The 16469-nt window shown below is 39.4% G+C and overlaps 1 long non-coding RNA gene across 1 annotated transcript; it reads right to left on the reverse strand.

Moving 5' to 3' along the window:
* Window positions 1–13741: 13741 nt before the first annotated feature.
* Window positions 13742–14344, reverse strand: LOC136012746 (uncharacterized). The gene is made up of 3 exons (XR_010611933.1): window positions 14209–14344; window positions 13911–14083; window positions 13742–13789 (listed from the first exon to the last, which is right to left on the reverse strand). It is a non-coding gene; the product is annotated as an uncharacterized LOC136012746 (long non-coding RNA).
* Between the last annotated feature and the right edge of the window lie 2125 nt (window positions 14345–16469).

The following is a 16469-nucleotide window of genomic DNA, read 5'->3' on the forward strand; positions in this document are numbered from 1 at the left end:
AAATGCCAGATCTGAAAGAGAGCCAGTGGGATTCATGAACTACATGAGAAAGTGTAAGTGCTGTGTGGCTTTCAATTTCAATTTCCATGCTTGAGAACTCCTTACAAAGCAGTGTGCAAAGACAGCAAGTAGCATAAGGGAGTTGGTGTCACAGAAAATAGCATGCTCAGTATCAACAGTAGCATTACATATTATTAAGGTCCAGGGATGTATTCTGGCCATATCTCAGCTACACACTGGCAGCACCAGGCCACTGCATGCGGCAGCCTCATACATTTTATGCTGCTATTATTACTTTGAGCTCAATACAGGGAAACCCAGACTGCTGCATGGGCAGGCTGCAGTTGGATGCAAAATAAAATCATAGAATCACAGAACCATTTATGTTGGAAAAGACCATCAACGATCATCAAGTCCAACTGCGAACGCTGCCAAGTCCACCATTAAACCATGTTCTTAACTGCCACATTTACGCGTCTTAAATACCTCCAGGGATGGGGACTCAACCACTTCCTTGGGCAGCCTGTTCCAGTGCTTGACAACCATTTCAGTGAAGAAATTTTATCTGATATCCAATCTAAACATCCCCTAGTGCAACTTGAGGCCATTTCCTCTTGTCTTACCACTTGTTACAGACACCCACCTCACTACAACCTCCTTTCAGTTAGTTGTAAAGAGCAGTACCATCTCCCCTTGGCCGCCTTTTCTCCAGGCTAAATAACACCAGTTCCATCAGCTGCTCCTCATCCACCACAGCTTCACCAGTGCCAAGTAAAGGGGGATGATCACTTCCCTGGTTCTGCTGGCCAGACTATTTCTGATACAGGCCAGGATGCTCTTGGCCTTATCAACTGCCTGGGCACAAGCTGGCTCATGTTCAGCAGCAGTCAATCAGGTCCTTTCCGCTAAGCAGGTTTTCAGCCACTCTTCCCCAAGCCTGTAGTGTTCAAAGGGGTGGTTGTGGACCAAATGCAGGACTGAGCACTTTGCCTTGTTGAACCTCATACCACTGGCCATAGCCCATCAATCCTTTAGCTGATCAACACTCTCACCCAACCTGGTGTCATCGGCAAAGTTATTGAGACATTATCCACTTGTCCAGAGACTGACAAAGATCTTAAACAGAATTGGGTCCTACACTGAGCCCTGAACACCACTTGTGACTGACCACCAGCTGGATTTAGCTCCATTCACAACTCTTTGCACTCAGCCATCCAGCCAGTTTTTTACTCAGTAAACAGTACACCCGTCTAAGCCATAAGCAGCCAGTTTCTCCAGGAGAACGCTGTGGGAAACGGTGTCGAAAGCTTTACTAAAGTCTAGGTAGACTACATCCACAGCCTTTCCCCCATCCATTAAGTGGGTCACCTTGTCATACAAGCAGATCAGGTTAGTCGAGCAGGACCTGCCCTTGCTACCGTGCCATGCCCTGCTCGCCCACCATGTTCCTGGTGCTCCCTAAGGTCTGCTATTACACCTGGAGGGGACTGGCCATCATGGCTCCTCTCCCCCAGGTCTCATCAGCCATGTTAAAGTGCTCTGCTAGACTGCTCCCTAATCTGCATGATCAGGAGATGAAATTTCCTACATACACTGAGGTGATGCTGGTAAGAGAGCTCCAAGTCCTATGTACAACAATACTAAGAGGCCAAGGCTCATGTCATATCCTTCCCACCCCTCCACATGTTTGGGTTTTTTTTTTTTTTTGAAAAGAAGTTTCTGGACCAGACATGTCACGTAAGGGAAACTTGCCACTGCAACTCTTCCTTCTCTCCTTATCCATCTTCTTATTCTTCTTTAACATCTGGTCATCCCCTCTCTTGGCTTGAGAAGAATCATCAGCATTTTCAGGTTTTTCCTGGGACAGATATTTGTGAGTGGGTAAGTAACGATGCCACTGTCATGCTGAGCAGGAATGTATGCACTCTAATGGCCTATGAAAATTCCTGCAGTTATTTTTTCTATGCATCCATATGTTCACATTCTTTATTGAACACAAGGGACCGTGGAGTATCTGCTTTCCTTAAAGACTTGTTTGGGGATTAAAAAAAACAAACAAACAAACAAAAAATTTTCTTTTCCAACAGATTTGTGTTCCATGCACTTCAGTGTCATGAATAATCAATAAATGCAACAAATCTAAATAGATAATAAAAGTTGTAAGTATTGCTGTGAGAATGATGCCAGCAGCTGCGATACAAGGTTGGTTATATATAGAATCATAGAATCATAGAATAGTTCAGAGATTACACGTTAGCTCAGCATATAGCATTTTAAGATCCCAGATACAACAGCAGCAACAACAAAAGCCCCACAACATGACTGCACTACTTATTCAATATGGTCAATATGCTGCATTTGCAATAAAGATTACCTTACACTGAGTATACAAATTTATAGACAGAAGAGGTAGATGAGGTGTGTTGGAATATCTCTCCCATCTCCCTGCCAACACAGCATCATTTCTTGATGGGTATTTTTAGTTCTTTGCCCAGTCTGGATTAAAATGGAACTCAGTAGTTTGACTTCTTTCGGGAACTCTTCCTGATAGATCTCAGTGTTATCTGATATTAGATATCTATTTTTTCATCTTTCCACTGTACCAAATTACCCTTAGCTCCTTTTTTGATTTTTTCCAGAAAACTTCAGGCATTAGATATCCTAAGGTTGTGACCTAGCAAGACATCAGCTTGATTATATTCTTCACACTTCTTTTCCTAGTCATGAGCAAGAGATATTTGTATACCCTATGTTACATATATGGCATAATTAACTTGCACAACCATCTGATAACTAGGTTTTTCTGAATATTTGTATTCAACCAATAGCCATATGACTAAGTGTAACTTTCCAAATAGGCAATAGTCAGTCATGTCAAATTTGCCTTTAAAAAAATTTGTTCTCACCAGAAGTGGAGTTCTACCCACAAATGCAAATGTCCATGAGTCAAGTGTGCAAAATTCATCTTAAAGTGGTAACTTTTTTTGTACATAAAAATGTTAGGTCTCTAAGCATCATTTGCCAATGTGCTTGGATATTTTAAGAGCAGAACCTTGGCTTTCCGAGGGAACATTTCACATGTTTTTCACCCTGCAGTGTGATAAGGTAACATACTTCAAAAACACACATGACATATATTCATAGAAGAGCTATCCAAAGTGGCTTCAAAAAGTTTCAGACAAGTTTCAGACATACTGCAAGTAACATTGCTTACACTCTCTAAGACAGTGAATTCCCTTAAAAGATCTTAACTTAAACTCTTTTCATGGCTGCTTGGTATGGTCCAAACCTGTCATTGGAATTCATTTGCAGATGACCTCTATAGCTTATTTGAGGTTTCGCTACCTGCTGTTCTCTGCACCTATACTAAACACATGCTAATAAAACTCCCCAGCAGAACATCCTGCAGTTTGTATAGACAAGGGCTGACACAAGAACTTCCTTCAGAACAGGTGTAGTAGTTGGTTTCCTCATCTGTGACACATTTGCTCACCATCAACAGCTTTTCACTCTGTAATGACGCATTATTTCAACTGTTCACTCCAGTTAAAGAAAAATGGAACATCAGCAATGAACGGATGCTTTAAGCCTTGAGCACTGCTCTCTAAAATAGATATATTGAGGCACTAAAAGGTTCCAAACATGATAGCCAGCCTACATGAATGGCATCAGTTGCTACTTAAATACTGACTGGATTATTTATCCAGAGAAAGTTATTGGTTTTCTTTTTTCTGAATATCACCTTCTAAAAAACACCTGAGTGCAGCATACTACTTGCTCCTAAGAAAAAAAAAAAACCAAACTAGTCTCAGTTATACCCAATGAATTTCAGGCTTTTGTCTGTAGTTTCTAAGGTCTCAGCAGAAATGTTTCAAGTAATACACATGACATCTGCATCACAGACCTGAGCCCCAAGCTAAACACTAATTTTTCTGCCTTAAGATCATCGTGAAAACAAGTTAATGGGCCTTTCCTGACTGAAGTGCTATAGAAATAGTATAATCATGTCTGTATTCTTCAGACTAAGCATCTCCTGGCCCCATATAACTCATTGTAATTGTAACCTATTTGTAAGGGGAAATTTTAGCATTTGATTATTTTTTTCAAATTATTTCCCCGTTACAATGATAATGAAAAAAATCCTCTAATTACAAAGGTCAGTACATATGTTGAAAAATATGACGATATGAAATATAAGCTGTGAAAAACTTGAAAACTGAAGTTTTGCACCTTCAGTGGAACAGTCAGTCAGCCAAACTTGGGATTGCTGTCTCAGCTCACCAACCCATACAGATTGTCATATCCAAATGACTCTGGAAACACAGCCAACTCTAAACATTTCAAAGTACTTGGGTATATCCAGCTGTGCACACACAATCTTAAAAGCATGTTAATTTTAAAATATTTAAATTAGAAATAACACATAGATACATAGAATCATAGAATGGTTTGGGTTGGAAGGGAACATAAAGATCATGTAGTTCCAACACCCCTGCCACTGGCAGAGACACCTTCCACTTGACCACGTTGCTCAATGCCCCATCCAGCCTGGCCTTGAACACTGCCAAGGATGGGGCAGCTACAATTAACATATTTCTATTCAGGTTTACACCACTATTTTTGATGAGCACTGCATGTATTTCACATCCAAGTGACATAAATAAGACAAAATAATTTTACAGCAGTTTCCCAATTTAATCAATCTATATTAGGTTCCAATATAGATATAAAGACAAGATTTGTTACTTTGATTGCTATCTCTGAAACACAATTAAAGCCTCATCTATTGAAAAGCACTTTAAGATACACATACAATCCAGGATCTAATGGGCATGCAGTTAAATAAATTAGTCTTTCAGAATAGTAGAATAAGTCCAAATATTAAGTAATGTATTTAACATAAAAACAACCTTTCAGAAAAAAAAAATAAAACAATGTGCAGTTTGGAAAACGATGATTTTCAAACTCAGAAAGAACATTTAATTTACAATGTAACAGTATTGTATGTACTATGGCATATCATGGTACCTGTATCCCATGGTAGATAGGTAAGTAGATATGGAAAGGCATTTCAAAAAATAGGTATGGTCTTATAACATGACTGTTAATATATGGTAACCTTGGAAGCAGAAGTGGTCATTTAATGAAGCTTATTGTAGGCTATGCATGTAACTTATCTTTTAACTTTTGTAAACAGCACCTAGTTGCTATGGCTTGAGGCTCTGTATAAATCATTAAACAAATATATTCAACAACTTATATGAAGCCAAGAAGCAGGAAATCTCCATTTCCATATTTAAATATGCCTGCATGTACATCATTATTTTATTAACTTGCCAATGTATGCACCCCATCTGCATATTGTATTGAAGACAGTTGGCTTTTTTGTAACCCATACTTACAGATTTTTTTATGGAGATGTAGAAAAATAAGTTGTAGTGATGGTTTGCAACCTTTCTTTAAGTACCCAAGTCAAGAGAGGTCCATAGTCAGATTAATAAAATTGTTACTCATAAAGAAATGAGCTATGGCTGCAAATTACAATCAAAAAAAATTGGGACTTACAGAAGCGATCACAGTGATCTCTTCCAAGACCATATCAGGACTATTCCAGAAACTGAAAAAGCCAGTCCTACAAAGGCTCAAACACAGGCTTTAAACTAATGTGAGTAATCACATTAGCATCAGTTGAACTTCTCTTCTGCTTAAACACATGTGTAAGCCTTTGTAGGATTAGCACCTAAATTCATATGGTTAGACTTTTATAGAATACAGAAAGTGCAAAGCGCATAACTCCAAGAAAAAACGTACTTTCATTGTCGATTTTACTTTCCCGAGTAGTTCAGAGTTCTAATAAAAGGCACACAGGATAATAGCTTAAAATTATTCTTATCCCTTATTCTCAGTAGCATCAGTCAATGAGAAGAAAAGGCTATAGCCTATCCATATTTAATTATAAAGAAGGTTTCTCTCTGATTAATTGAATCATTATACATGCACAGATACATTTAATGGTATTAAATATTAGTTACCTTCCAGTATATTAAGAAGTAAAAATCAGAGTGGATTAAATGGGAAGAATTATTCTTAGTGTACATCTTGCCGTGCATACAACCCCACACTTGTTTCCCAGGAAACGAAAAGGAAGCACAGACATTCAACACAGAAAGAAAATGTGCATCAGCTGCAGAACAACTGGCAAAAAATTTTGGCCTCTCTTTAATTTATTTATGTTTTTAGCTACTCTGCCGTTTATTCTAGTCTTTACAAAAGAACAATTTCAGAACTACTCATATTCTGATACTGGCAGTTGGTGTTTCTATTAAAAATACAATAAAAACACTACTTCAGGCATTAGGAGATCTGGAAAAACATGACCAACCAACATATCTGCACGTATGTTCATAATAAGGAAAGATTTATCAAAACAGTTTTATTTGAGAATCGCTGTATTTTAAGCAGCAAGTAACTGCATTAGTAAATGCTGTGCCTCAGTTCACAGCTTTTTATATCCATATACACACAATTTACATCCCAATTACTCATTTCTATCCAATAACTTCATTAAAAGAGAGTATAATTGGGAAAATTAAAAAAAAAAAAAAAGAAAAAAAAGGAAAAAAAAAAGGAAATCATATGTCACTCAAAGAAATGACAAGGCTGACAGACTAGTTTGGAGAGGAGGTTTTAAGCTGCCATGCTGTGCTTTTCACAGCTGCATACACTTCATGTCATTAATAACCAGTAAATAAGATCTGCAGGTGGGCATATAGGGCACCCTGAGCCAAGAAGCTGTAGCTAGGGCTTCTGTCTCTAAGATGGGTGGCCAGGCTCATTTGCACAAGGCTGCTTATGTTTCCACACAGAAGTGTAACCCTACTTAGCATAGCTTCAGGGAAGCTGCTACAATACAGAGAATGCTAATTACTGTAACCAACTGGCAATGATGCATCCAAAATTAAATGGTCTGTGACTGAGCAGATGAACAATTTTTATAGCCCTAAGTTCAGGGAACATGGATATCCTGTCAAATTAACAGACAGTCTATTTGGTCTAATATGTAAACTGAAGTCTTAAAAGACATTTAGATGTGCTATTAAGTTATCAGTGTGAATACAGATCTCCTTCCTGTTTAAAGGTCCCCAGTTTGAAACTAAAATACCTGTAGCCTATTACAGGAGGAGGAAAAAGACCCCACACAACATACAAACAAACAAACAAACAAACAAAAAAAAATATAACAACAAAACAGCATCTTCAGGTGAAGCTGCAACATGGCCTCTGCTCCTACTCTAGGTTCCTGTTCAACTTTTTCTACGCAGGCAAAATGGCCAGTGAAGTCAGCAGCAGATCTGAGCACAGAGACCTACACGCACAGACACTGCAGGCTGCCTCCTCGGTCTTCAGTGAAATTTGGGGTTTGTTGAGGAGAACATAGTAAGAAAAAAATTTTTACTTGACTTTCTACGAGGACTTTTAACAAGTAAATCAAAGCCAAGGCCAGACATATATTGATTTTCCTGGTACGAATTACCCATATATTTCAGCACGGATGATAACAGAAGTCCAGCTTTCCTACAACTGCTCTCAACAAATATACATATTCATAAACTGACTTTAGTTACCAAAACTCTCTTTCTGATTAACAGAAAATACCTGAGAAGATTAAAAAAAAAAAAAAAAAGGTAAATAAATTGTGTAGAAAAAAGTTCCAAATGACAAATTTCATTGCTAGAGTGCAATTTTTTTCAAAGGATGTTTTGTAGCAAGTGAGACTCGCACAGAAAGCTATTGGAGCAATATATCTGGCAGAATGGTTCATTTATAGATTTATCAGCAAGCAAGACTCTTGCTGTTTTCAGGGAAAACAGAGCTATAAGCAATCTGGCTAAGTGTCCCCCCAGATGATAAACAGCTGGATCTAAAACCCACTGCACTTACAATATGGTTGCAGAAATGTGACTAAAATCAAGGTCCTTAGTTGCTGGTCAGAGTTCCCTTTTTTGCTGACCACATTGAATTGAAACGCAAATGTTTCTTCGTCCCAGCTTTCCCATACAAAATATGGGATTGACCCCAGCAGTTTTTAAAGCACATCTGCAATGTCTGTTCTACTCACACTGGAGTCCCTTTATAGGCATTGGAGAAAAACTAGGCACTTCTAGAAACAATTCATCAAACTTATTTAGGATGTTCATCTGAAGATATGATGCATCATATCCTAGAAAGCTCTGCTTGTCTGCAGTGACTTCCAGATGTGTTTGGTGAGATTTGCTCGTATATAGATACTACATCTTTTGGTTGGGTGAGGGGGAATCAGCAAAAAAATTCTCACTGTTTTTTCAGACACCCAAGATGAAAGCTGCATACCCTGCACGCCCCTCAAAGGGATCTTTATGGGTTTCTTGAAGAGTCCATGCACACTGGGAGAAGCCCTTTTCATGGCCACAAGGACTCATGCAGGGCCTCCTTCTCCCACATGAATGTAGAGGGGTGGGGAGAGCTGCAGAGACAAGCTCACCGAGGAGCAAAGCTGGCAGAACAGCTGCAGCCACCGTTCAAGCCAGAATTGATGGACATTGATAACATCATCAGAATATCCCTGCAGTTTTCACACTGGCCCCTCTCTCCACTTATTGACTGTTTGCTCCAATTGTTTCTGTCTGTGCTTTCCCGTTTCTCCTTTTCCCTTCCTAACATAACCCCCTCTGGATAGATTAAAAAAACAATAACACAAAGCTTATAAAACTCCAGCAGTTCCTGGATATATGTTACATCCTTCCCTCCCTCCCTCTCTTGTCGATTTAAGATCTATGTACAGCAGTCTATTTCTTAACTGTTTTTTTTTTTTTTCTGAAACTAGCCTGAGAGGCTAAGTCTACATTCATCCAAGCTGCGGTGTCCCAGGAGCACTCCGAAGTCTCTGAAGTCATGTCTGACAAGCTAGCATCAGCTATTAAAAATCAGGTGGGGTGTTTCTGTTTTAATTCAGCAACACAAAACAAGAAAAATTATTTAAATACTGATTACAATAACCCTTGCTAAACGTTATTGTAATGAAAAGACAGAGAAACCAGGACTACAGATTTCAGAGGAGAATCAAGAACAAAAGACCTGGGACTAATTTGGATCTGCAACATCTTATATATCTTGCTGGTGAATGCCTGGTCTTGCAAGGAGCTGTACATAATACCGTGGTTACCACTGTACTCCAGAGGTCTCTGATTTTGAGCCAAGGGTAAACATATGCATTAATAAAATGCAAAACAATGCTTTATTACATTTTTAACAAGAAATCCATTAGAAAGCCTTTCAAAGATCAGCTGATCTTATTAAATCAACTCAGTCCAATTAATGCAAAATTTAGAGAGATAAAGTACCGCATAAACTCACGGGAAAGGCATTTTTCTCTTACATTATTATGAAGTTAAGACAATTTCATTACAATACACAGCTTTGCATATTCTGAACTAAAAGAACTCTGCGTGTTCAGGGAGAGATTGAATTTATTTTTTAAAAAAGAAAGATGCATTTCCATAAACTAGTAGCTCATATTCAGCTATCGGATCCATTCTCAGACATGCTGAAGTTGTTGAGCAGTGAGTTAGTGGCACAATACTTCAGTAGAAAAACTCCAATTGGGCCATTTTGCAGGTGTCTGCAGCAAAAAGCCAGGAAGAGATGGGGCACTGTTATAGACATCTCTCTCTATTGCTTTGCAGCTTTTGCTTTTCTTCTTTTCTGCCAAGAGAGATCGTCCAGGATTACCAAGCTCAGTGCAAAACTTAACACGCTGCTCACATTCACACTAGCATCTGTCAAATCACTGGATAAACAGACAGCTGGTTCCTACTGCCACACCATTGCAAAGAAATGCTCAGAGGGTGATATATTTACCATTCTCCTTAGCATCCCTCCCATTTGAAGATGTCAGCTGCAACTGGACTCAGAATCCACTTCTAATTACACAACATACAGCAGACAGACATCTTTTTAAGGATATAACTGGAGTAACTTAACACATCCCTCATTATGCACACATGCTAGCACTTCTCTGATGGAAATGACTGTCCCTGTAGCAGACAATATCCTTCTTGATTTGCCACAGTACAAAACAAACAAATTATGTCCAGCACCTTGACAGCCCATGGACAATGAAAGCAAAAAATGAGTTTCACTTTGTAGCAAACAGATAAGAACAGGAGTAGCAAACAGCTCAGAGGCAGTAAGATCTTGAACCACCACAGCTATTTGTAAAACAAATGGGTTATTTGGGTGCCCTCTGCACAGGTTGCCTCTGACATGATCCTTAAAGGATGACTTTTCTGAAAGGGCAGAGAAGCACTGTGTATGACTGAGATTTAAAGGAAGGGGTCTGAGAACTTGCTGTAGTGTGATTTCACTTTTACAGGAAAAATAGTGCTGTGGATACGCCAAATGTATGTGATCGTGTTACATTTCAGCAGAATATATGCTAAATGAGTAGTATACAGTGATTGGGGAATAGGACTCTGAAAATTAAAACTTTTTGTTCAATCTTAGATATATGGATAATCATAAAAACAATCCATTCTCCGTATTATACGCATCCAAAGTCAGCAAAATAAGGAATGCTGACAAGGGTTTGCATGACTCCATAGTGATGCTGAGGAGCACACCAGGATGCCCTGTCGCCCATGACTTGAAACTGTATTTCAGAGTCTCTCAGAAAAGCTGGGACAGAATACACATGGTTTTAGAATGTCAACAGTGGAAAAACAGGTTTGATTTCAGATGTTAAAGATGAGGCACGGGATTTTTCAGAGACGTAAAAGATAACGGCTTCTAAATGATGCCAGTATGATTTTAGGGAACAGTGACTTATCTTAACATGCTTTTTTACCAGAGAATTGGACAAAGAACTCAAACGTACTGCAGAAGCTGTAGCAAGTCTGATATTCAAATCTTCCTGGCCCGAAGAAATTCATCATTTTCAGTGTAAAACACATCATTCAAAGTAAAACACAAAGTACAGGGTGGGGAAGGATTCATCCCTCTCACTGAATGCTTCAGGTCACTCTTCAGCTGCGTGCTCATACCCCTGATATGTCTGTATCTCTGTTTCTTAAAATGTAACAGCATGCATAAACCCCCCAAAAAAGAGATGTAATGTTCAAGATGGAGATTATTACCGGGAACTGGACCAGGAATGTTAATAAACATTGCTTGTGTTATTTCAGTACTGCTTCAGATACGAGGAACATGCTATCAGGACTGTGTCCTAAACCAGATGCTTTAGACCAAAGAGCTCAGGTCTTTCCCTACAGCATCTCTCGCTACAAATCCTTAGAGTTTCTGTTTACAAATCCAACTCCTGAGAAAGCAAGTACTGGGTTTACTCCCAGGCATGAGAGATGCAGTAGCAGGCCCTGCAAGAGCACTCCCCAGTACCCTGACTGTCCTGAGATGAGTCATCACCTCATGTATGACCTTCATGACAGGGACTACAGCAGGGCTGGGGACATTCAACATATGTACCTACAAACACACCCCTTCACACGGCTTGTCTGATGCTTGGGAGAGGCCAAAGAACAGCCAGAGCACTATACAGCCATCAGGAAGGCACATTATCTGTGATAGACTACCAGGAATCAAGACACGGCTGCAGAAGGTCAGATGGGTAAGACCAGGGCCCTCTTTTCCCCCCTCAAAAAATCCACCCCTACTCCAAATTACTCCTTCTGCCTGGGATGACAGTGGCTTGCAGCTTCCAGCCTAACAGGTTTTATAGGTGATAGATGCCAATCAGCGAGCCCTGCGTTGTGAGCTGTGGGAGCTCAGGACCTTTCAGGGGGAGGTGATAAACCTGCCAAAAGGTGGCACAATGTGCAATGGCTGCACTGTTGTCTGGCTGCTCCAATTAAATTTTCATAGAACTCTTAAAAATAATTTCAGTGTAAACCACAATGTATGTGAGGGAGCCTAAATTAATAAAAACTATCTTTCAAGAATGAAGAATAAATGTAATCTGAGATCAATATTTATGAAGCTGTGATTAATTGACTGATGACCAAATGATTACAAACTTCTGTCTGAGGCAGCTACTCAAACGTATTAGCTTTGACAAAAAAAATTAAAAAAAAATACAAACTGGGTCAATGAAAAAATGCATTCCTAATCAATTTTTAATAGCACTTAAGATTTTATGATTTTTTAAACTTTCCTTTTAATAATTAATAAGAAAAATGAATCTAATTTAAACAAGGTGGTATAAGGTGTTCTGTATCTGTTTGATGGTGTTCTTAATGATGAAATTCAATTAGGGCTGACTTTTCATTATAAATCTCTGCTTTTAAGGTATGCCCTGATTGGCTGGTAAACATTTGAGGCTGGGAGAATAACGGAGGTGAACTGCAATGCTCAGCACAATTTACTCATTAAGATTTTACACTGTTCATCCCAGCCTCCCCTCAGTTCCAACAAGAAAAAAAAAGGAAGGAAAAAATATTCCAAGATATCTGTAATCTCTGTGACTTTTTCACACTTTTCCGGTGTGTAGCAGCACTTTGGCTTGTTCGTTGCTACATCTCAGGGGACAGATCCTCAGCTGGTGGCAAGCACCATGATGTGTACTGAAAGGGTGTCATAATTACAGCTTAAATCAAGGCCTGTTGCACCCATGTGTATATTTTGTCAGTAACATGCTCCATGGTTCAAACTCTGGTGTAAGGAAGAACATTAGAGGTTAAACAGCAGCCAAAACTTGCAGAATAATGGCCCAGACTGAAAGATGTTGTCTGCAAGGCTACATAGTATTACCATTCTCCTGAAGTCAGTTAGATTTTGGAAGATGGAAGGTTTAGAGAGAGATCTACTCTTAAAAACTAGCTAAAATGGACCACCCCCTTTCTGTTACATTGCCTGTTTCACAAAGGTTCTCTATATACTAGCCAATAAGCACAGAATACAAAGCACAGCCTGTTTATCCATACCTCTTGATGGTTAGGACACCACCGGGTACATCTGTGACTCATTGCAACCAGTCTTTCCTCAGTCTCTTGCAAAGCTCATGGCCAGATGCTGAGGCTGAGACAATAACAATATAGGTGGGTTAGAATAGGCCTGTACAGCATAATACTTCTGGAGCTTCTTCCTGCCCGCAGATGTTGTTCTTGGATAATTCCATTTGTTTGGATAAAATATTCATCTAGAAAAGGGTTTGGCAGGAAATCAACCTCTTGCATGTCCCTCAAAAAGAAAAAGGGGTGTAGCCTAACATCCTGGGTACATGCAAGCTGCACTGACTTCAGATGTAACCCAGCATTTCTACTTACTTGTTTGGCTCCTTGCTGACATATAGCAAGAAAAATTGAAAGGCAAGATCTTGAAGGGCAAGATCAACAAAATTTTTAAAAGGCCATAAAAAATTGGGGTTTTTCTCACTGAACTTTGGACACTTAAAAGTAAGATGTCTAGGTCTGAGGTAGTCACTTTGAATTCCTTTGTGGCTCATGGAGCCTGAGAGCAGGTATATTCTACTTTAGAAGGAGATAAAGTTATAGCAGTTTAACTCAAATGGGAAACTTTGTCTCTAAAAGCGATTTGTCATTGTTTACTATTTTGTGTGAAGACTAATTGCACCAAGCTTACACAAGACTGTCAATCTCAAACAATTAATAGCCAAGGCTATGCTCTTCTCTGCCCCCAGTTCACCTGTCCTTCAGCCAGAAATTTACCTTCTGCCCTACAGCATTCATTTTATCTCGTTTCTGGTGGTACAACATTTTTTCCACAGCCAAAAGCCAAATCACTGTTTTAAAGAGAGAGATGAAATTCACTTTTGTTTTAAAATGAAAGCCACATGGGAAGTCCCAAAGAGCAAGTAGCAAGAGTAGCCTACAAGATGTTCAGGCAATATAGACAGGGGGTACCTGAGAGCTGTGTATTTTCACTGAATGGCCTCTGAAGGGCATCAAGAAGAAGGGATTAGGCAGTCAGTGAATCCTTGAGCCGGCAGCTCACAACAGGAGCCAGCAAGGTCATCACTCTGCAGGGCTCATCAACAGTAAAATCCTGAGCAGGGGAGACCTCCTTTTCACCTTTCCTGAAAGCAGCATGTTTTAAGACCATGGCTTTGAAGTTAGTCACCCAGAATCCCACACTTCTTTACTCTCAGTTTTAAGCAACTTTCACTCTGTATTCTCTCTGTATTAAATCATGTAAAATCACCTGGGAAATCCTTCTTAAAGTAAAGATCCAGCCTTGTTTCTCAAAGAGGAAAGTCTTCAAGGCAAACCAGAACAGACTCCACTGCTGCAGAAGTGGATGCTGAGAGTGGATAGTCTGGCCTGGCACCACCTAGCAGCTTCCACTCATTTCTACCTCAGCAGACTAAGAAAAGGAAAAACAAAACAAAACAGTGATTTATATCTATTTGTGCAGGTGTAAACAATGACTTTCAAGTCAGGTTTTAATGGCACAAACCCACACATCCAAGCACACCCAAACTGTTAGAAACAATTCAACTGCATTAGTTATTTATCTCTCATCAGCTGGGCTAATCAGCCAAAACATGGATTTCACTGTTCACACCCTCACCTGCTCCTTGCTTTTCCTGCACAAGGTGCTGCTGTGAAATGCACACAGATCCAAAATAAAGGCAACTTATGCGCTTTAAGCCAAAAATACAGTAATTTTATTCAGCTCTATGAATCAATGTAAATCTCATGTTGAAAAACTTAATTCGCTCAGTTTAGTACTACTACCAGCTTATGTCTTACAACAGTTCCTGTCAAGATTTCACCAAAGAACTGCTTATTTTTATGATCAATATTTTATATTTTTACTATTAATCATGTCAAGGTTTCTAGGATTTCAAGAACAGGTAGTGAAGTGGCTGAAGCATTTCGCAAATAAACCCCTAATCCTAGGATTTCATTGATGGTTAGGTTCTTGACTTCTAACCCATCATTTTAACCACCCTTTCTCTGTACATTTACTAACAGCAGTGGCCAGACACCATCTCCTGCCTGCTGCTTGATCCTTACGTCTCAATGCCTCTGCAGAGGCATGCCAGGCATTCCAGGAAGATTTTTATCTGTTTCATCCTGGCTCCAGCCTTTCTGCAAAAGCAGCCTCCATCCTACAGAGACTACTGTATTAGATAGCTTGGACCTTTTAAAAATCTGTTACCTTCTGCAGTCACATTTTATTTCTCAGCTCGCTGCAGCAGACTGTTAGCCCTCCAGACCCCTTCTCCTCACTCTCTGCAGTCTCAGTCTCTCTCGCTTCCCCTTCTCAGCACTATGGTATTAAACATTCTCCATGCCTGAAGAGTTTGCAACATCATCCCATACATTTCAACTAAAGCTCAGGCACTACTAGATTACGAATAATTTTTGAAGTATTTGTTCACTGACTTAGGCATCCAACTTCAACAGAAATCTGCTAAACAAATAAGTTTAACCTTCTTACACAGAAAACATATTCCTTTTAGCAGGTTATTCAGGAAAATAAGCTCCTTCGTAAGTTATTTTTGGTTGAGAGAAAATATATTCATCCCAACAGAGCTTGTTCTCTAACAGGTCACTTTCCAGTTACATACACTTTTTTGAAGCAGTGGAAGTCATGCCTTTGAAAGGGTTCCGGCTTTATCTCAGATTCATTTAAAAGAGTTTCACATGTCAACTGTTAGATGCATTTTCTTGCTTTTGATTTCTCTTTCATGCATTTACCCTTTATGCTTTTTGTATTGTCTATTCACATTTTCTCAATAAAAATCAATATAAAGCTAAGAAAGATAAATAACAGGGATTCACTGCATTCCTGTGCAGTTCGCTGGCTGCACGATAAACTCGCTCAATGAATTTCAGGCTCCAGCGGTTCTCTTTAAAGCTCAAAACCCAATAATCTTATAGCGCTCATGTGAAAATTCTCTAAGCACCCTCCTACCTAAGAAGCAGGTCGATCGTGCCAGAGCTAAAAGCATCTGCTGGCAGTGGATGCCCACTCACTCCAGCTTGTCATAATTAACGGTATGTCCATTATGTTGCTAATTGGTTCTTTTTTTAATTTGACATTAAATCATTTTTTCTAAAGCTTACTAAAAAGTGTCATGTTTTAACATGTGACTACTCCATCTTTATCAAGTGCACCTTATTAAAACCTGTCCTCTCCCACCTAAGGATATGTTACCATTGAAGCCACCAGGCCTTGTCTCCACTGGAATGTCACCATGGATTAGTTTGCTCGCTTTATTTGCAGAGACTTATCTATATCAAATTTAAATGCACCCCTGCAACTCTGCTGTGTCGGCCTAAGACACTTTCCTTGTTAATCATTGCATCCACAACTTTACGCTTGTTTGAATTAGCTGCTCAGCATTCTGAGCATTTATCATGCAGAGCAATGTTAAATCACTCAGGTCTGTAATTTTCAGCATGCTGTGGCACGTTTACAAGAAACTACAGGAATCCTGAGACTCGGGTCAA

The sequence above is a fragment of the Lathamus discolor genome, chromosome 4 (genome assembly GCF_037157495.1).
Source record: "Lathamus discolor isolate bLatDis1 chromosome 4, bLatDis1.hap1, whole genome shotgun sequence".
Classification (NCBI taxonomy): Eukaryota; Metazoa; Chordata; class Aves; order Psittaciformes; family Psittacidae; genus Lathamus; species Lathamus discolor.